This window comes from Coenobita brevimanus, chromosome 69 (assembly GCF_032717465.1).
Source record: "Coenobita brevimanus isolate Jiangsu-jjx chromosome 69, ASM3271746v2, whole genome shotgun sequence".
Taxonomy (NCBI): domain Eukaryota; kingdom Metazoa; phylum Arthropoda; class Malacostraca; order Decapoda; family Coenobitidae; genus Coenobita; species Coenobita brevimanus.
This window is the reverse complement of record NC_137022.1, coordinates 16,284,806-16,290,356: the sequence shown is the minus strand read 5'-3', so window position 1 is coordinate 16,290,356 and position 5,551 is coordinate 16,284,806. Positions and strand designations below refer to the sequence as shown.

At 39.9% G+C, this 5,551-nt stretch overlaps 1 pseudogene; it reads left to right on the top strand.

Moving 5' to 3' along the window:
* Positions 1-686: 686 nt before the first annotated feature.
* On the top strand, positions 687-3,256 carry LOC145406142 (uncharacterized; annotated as a pseudogene).
* Positions 3,257-5,551: the final 2,295 nt, after the last annotated feature.

Here is a 5,551-nt window from a genome sequence, read left to right as displayed (position 1 = left end):
CAGATATTATTATTGTGAGTGCTCAAGAAATCTCCAACCATCTAGCAGCTGTGTGTAATTTGAGTATAACTGTTGTTGCATTTTTTCTTGTACTGTATAGCATAAGTTTAATTTGTAGGCCTAGTGAAGATTTTGTAATTCGTGTGGGGTTCTTTATGTCAGTCATTTTTGATAATAGTTTGTATCTGTAATTATTTATCTGGCATTCACTGAGTATTATCTGGTATCTCATTTTATCAGGGCTGACTTAGATAAATTTACTCTTGCTAATTTCGTGTTAATAGAGGCTATTGCAGTTAACCATATATTTAACCTGTTTTTGCCATTACATTATCCTTATGAGTCCTGAATGTTTTGTTGTTAGTTTGAGCATTAAACTTTAACTTGTAATTTTACCTAACTCTTTTGTTTTGAACCTGGAACTTTACGGGACAATAGTGATTTTTAGCATTCTCACTTAAACTGTACGTTATCTTTCTCTGTTCCGTAACAATATATATATATATATATATATATATATATATATATATATATATATATATATATATATATATATATATATATATATATATATGGCCTTAATAACCAGGGGCTTCGGCCCCAATGGTTGATAGGCCGGAAAAAAAAAAAAAAAAAAAACACGACTGCTGGCGGTCAGTTCTTAAGGTCTCACCCTCTACATCAACATGACCAGCCCTACAGCCATCAAAGAGACAAGAAGCTGTAATTGGGGTAGGAAAGAAACCCTGTTATTAATAGACCTGTACCAACAGAATCCTTGCTTGTGGAATGTGAAAGCTGAAGTGTATAGAGACAGAAATAAACGTGTGGCGGCAATTAACGTAATAACCGATGGGGTGAAAAAGAGTGGATTTTCTGTAAACACAACAGAAGTAAAGAAAAAAATTGAAGCTCTTCGAAATCAGTATAGGCGAGAGCTCCGGAAATTGGAGAAATCTAAAAAGTCTGGGGTTGGCACTGAGGATATTTATATCCCAACATTTATGGTGTTTCCATGAACTCAGTTTCCTCACCAATGGTGACAAAATACGCCAGTCAGTGTCAAATATGGATTCCCACGTTCCGGACGATATCGTCGAGGAACATTCTGATTCTGAGGTACGTATGCAATCTCTGTCTCTCTCTCTTTCTCTCTCTCTCTCTCTCTCTCTCTCTCTCTCTCTCTCAACATGGAGGGTTCTGACAGAATTATTATTATTATTATTAATTAGTAGTAGTAGTTAGTAGTAGCTTCCTTCAAGAGATGATCACTGTGTGTGTGTGTGCTATTCAAACACCTCACATAGAATTTTATGTAGTAATGGAGTATATTACCTTCTGTGAAACCAGGGATATGGCCTTATCTCGATAAAAATCGAGATAAGTGTAGCGTGACACACCGGTTACGAAGCTACGGCCTACAGGGATTACAACGCATGTACAGTCCCCGTCATTAATTCTGATCCAGTCTAAGTAATTTTGGATATGAAGGTATTGTACCATAAAAAGTTGTTCCCAAGAAAAATAATATTTATTTCTATCCAATAACTATGTATTAAAACACATACTTACAGTATATATACTGTTAACCAGTTAATTCATGCCATGTTATACTCATACATACGTTAATAACAACATTACCGGGCTTTCCCTATTTCATTGTATGTCCCAAGTCAGTTATAGCGTCAGTCTGTGCTGCCAGGATACAGCACCCTCTACATTAAGATACTGCATGTACTGGTCCCGCACGGTTATGCCGTCGATCGTGGAATTCTGCTGTCCACTCTCTAGACGTAGTAGCTGGGGATGAACTGTGCAAGCGCCTGGGGTACTGTTTTCATTTAAAACACCCTGAGAACACAGATGATGAGTAATAGGGTCTGTCTGAAGGTAATTATGGAGTGCTGTGCAGGCTAAAACAATCTGTTCTACCTTTTTTGGTTCCAGATGTATAGGTTTCTTAAATACCTGAAACCTGTTTGCAAGTATTCCAAACGCGTTTTCAACAGTTCGTCGAGCCTTTGACAGTCGGTAGGAGAATATGCGTTGTCCTAGGTCTTGGTTTCGATAGGGGAAAGGTTTCATGTTATGACGCTTTAATGGAAATGCATCATCTGCTACAAACACATATGGCAATCTCCTAGAACTACCGGGAAGCACCTCATCATTTGGCAAACCCGCGGTTCCATTCTGAACATGCTGACAGAGCGAAGTATTGTCCCACACCTCACCGTCTGCTACTCTTCCGTTGGTCCCTACGTCCACATATATGAACTTTGCATTGGCATCGGAAACGGCCAATAATATGATGCTGTGGGATCCTTTATAGTTGAAGTAGTAGGAACCACTAGCAGGTGGAGGGCTGATCAGAATGTGTTTCCCGTCTATGGCTCCAATACAGTTTGGAAAGTTCCATTTCTTTGAAAACCCTTCTGCTATACCCCTCCACTCCTCTGGGGTTTTGGGCGTCTGTAAATAATTTAAGACAGCTGTTAGTAGACATGCACTAACCTTCGTAGAGGTAACAGCTATTTGTTCCCATTATAACCTATATAATTCAAAAGTCCATCACTCCCACGCCCTTTGGCTCTCTCTCTCTCTCTCTCTCTCTCTCTCTCTCTCTCTCTCTCTCTCTCTCTCTCTCTCTCTCTCTCTCTCTCTCTCTCTCTCTCTCTCTCTCTGTCCTACTCCTTATTTAGTGATTGGTAACGTTTTATCTTAAACATCCTGTAATACGAAAAAGGTGGGATGGCGGCGACCTCCAACTACCCGTACATTTGCACCAATATTTTTATTCTTCATCTGTGTCCATTATTTACATGATTTTGTCCCAGCATTAACAGAACCATATTCAATTGCTGGTTTACAGATTTTCGATGATCCTTTATTACGACGACCTGACGATACTCCATCAGCCCCTACAACAACTCCGTCTGATGCTCCCGTGGCAGGTAGTTCTCGTGCCAGTGTACGATCTCCAGAGGCTGGACCCACCTTTGACCACCAAAAGAGAAGAGCACCCAAAAGGCCATGTGTGAGTACCGCGAGACATGACGTCCTTCAAGAGGCCCTCCACCAACTAAGGACATTATCTGGAGCTGAGGATGATAATGCAAGTGATTTTGGTAATGTTGTTGCCAACGATCTCCGGCAAATGAATGATGAAAATAGAATCCACGCGCAGAAGTTGATATCTGACCTTCCATGTCTAGGGAAATTAGGCAGGCTTTCCTCAGCAACTAAGATTGTTGAATAATGATTAACTATGGATAAGCTATTTAGGATATTATGCATACCCTAGTGGATTTTGTATAAAGGGATAAGGAAACTGGTTTGGGCACTTTGTTCCATATGTGTATGTTAGTTATTAAGATAGTCCATGTACATTACTGTTTGACATAATTGAAATAAAGTTGGCACAATACATCAGTTATGTTCTCCATTCCACATAATAAAGATGTTATAATTTATTTAACACAGTGGCATGATATTGCACAGTACGTAAACAATATAGCTTTCATAAGGGGTAGATGGGTGTCGAAATGAGCGAGACATCCTGCCTACTGGTCTACTGGCAGAGCCCGAGTTGCCGTATTGGGACTGACATACGGTATCTGTATCTATACGTCTGTGTCTGGCGACATCTCTCTCTCTCTCTCTCTCTCTCTCTCTCTCTCTCTCTCTCTATATATATATATATATATATATATATATATATATATATATATATATATATATATATATATATATATAGTGAATGATCAAATTGAAAATATGTCCGAAGCCTCATCACATGATTCGATAAAGAGAACTGATACCACCACTATATAAATCACCATACAGTATTATCTTTCAGACAAAACAAGTTTACCTGCAAGTATTGATCCTTGAGTATATCATAGATGGCTTGGCATGTCTCGGGTATAATGGCAGACAAACTCTGTTTTGATATTCTTGTTCTATATTGGAGTGATGTGTAGGAGCTTCCGCTTGAGAGAAAAAGGAGTGTCGCCTCTACACGCGCTTCTGGAGAAATACTGTCCCTCATCAGTGTGTCCTGCTTGGCTATAAATGGTTTTAATTTCTCTACAAGATCGTAAAATGAGTTTGGGTCCATTCGCATGTAGTTTGTGAAGTCTGATTCGTACCCTTCTTGTAGTTCATTTAGTATCGTTACATGGCTTCCCATTGCACTTCTTTTCTGTAACCACTCCTTGCACCATTCCCTTTTTCGCACGTCCTTGTTCTCGTACAGTGTAGCAATTATAATGCTGCATAGTGCAATTTTCTTTCTTTTGTATCTATTCTTTCTGCCCACCATACTAATAATACTGTCATTAACCACACGGAACTCTGCCAAGAACAACCTCACTCTCAGGGCCAGAGTGCAACTGAACCACGAACCTGTGTGTGATCTCAGTTTACAACTTGGCCCGCCAGTCTTTGCCCGGTTAACGTGTAGAGCTTGAGGGCGACAGCTACATCTGGTAGCACTGTTTGTTGCCAGACCCACTGCACGTGATGTTCTCGCTTCTGACGTCATCAGCACTCATTCCCTCTACCCATCGGTGTCTGGTAACACTGTTTGCCCGTCGGGCACTGTCTGACCGTGTGTACGCACCCTTATACTCTCTGGGTTTCTGTCTCCACTAAACGTCTCTTCATCCTCTTGTACCCTGTTCCCGCAGTTTGTTATCCAGCATAAATTAAGATGCTGAAATCCGTCAGGTATAGATCATATTAATATTATCATATACTTTTTTTTTTTTTATGTGAGGAAGAAGGAACCAAAGGCCATGAGCCAGCAATAACTGTTCCCTCCAAGAGAAAAACAAAATACGAGAGAGCCAAATTCAAGATCCGATCATTTCGAGATGCCTGGACACACAGCGTTTGAAAGACTGGAGATCATAGGAAGCAGGAAATACAGACAGAGGGAGACAGTTCCAGAGTTGACCTGTTGCATAAATGAGGAACTGGGAGTAACGGTTAACTCTTGCATTAGAGAGTTGGACAGAAAAGGTGCATTACGAACCAACAAATCAATAACATACAATACTTTCGGTATACCTGCCAACTATTTCATCCTATTGTAAGCTGTTACGTGACATACACACAGGTTATGTGTGGTTTTGGACGTCAGGTAATTCATATTAACGTGGCAATTTAAGCTTTACATTATAAACTCCGAGGGTTTACGTTCCTCTCATTACTGGATGAACGAAACGATTTAGGGATCGGCAATGACGAACCACAAACTTTTTGTCTTAACGACAATATGCCGACCTCTTGCCACAACAGTGTCACAATGGCATTATGTATACGACTGACCAGCATTCAGTCGTATACATTGTGTCACTGTTGTGGCAAGAGGAATAATTATTTTCGTTAAGGCAGAGAGTTTGAGGTTCGTCAGAGCCGAACCTTGATTCGTTACATTCATCTAGTAAAGACAGGAACATAAACCTTACGTGTTTGTAATGTTTGGCTTAAATTGCCACGTTAATATAAATTAATAGACGTCAAAAAACCACACATAACCTATGTTAAC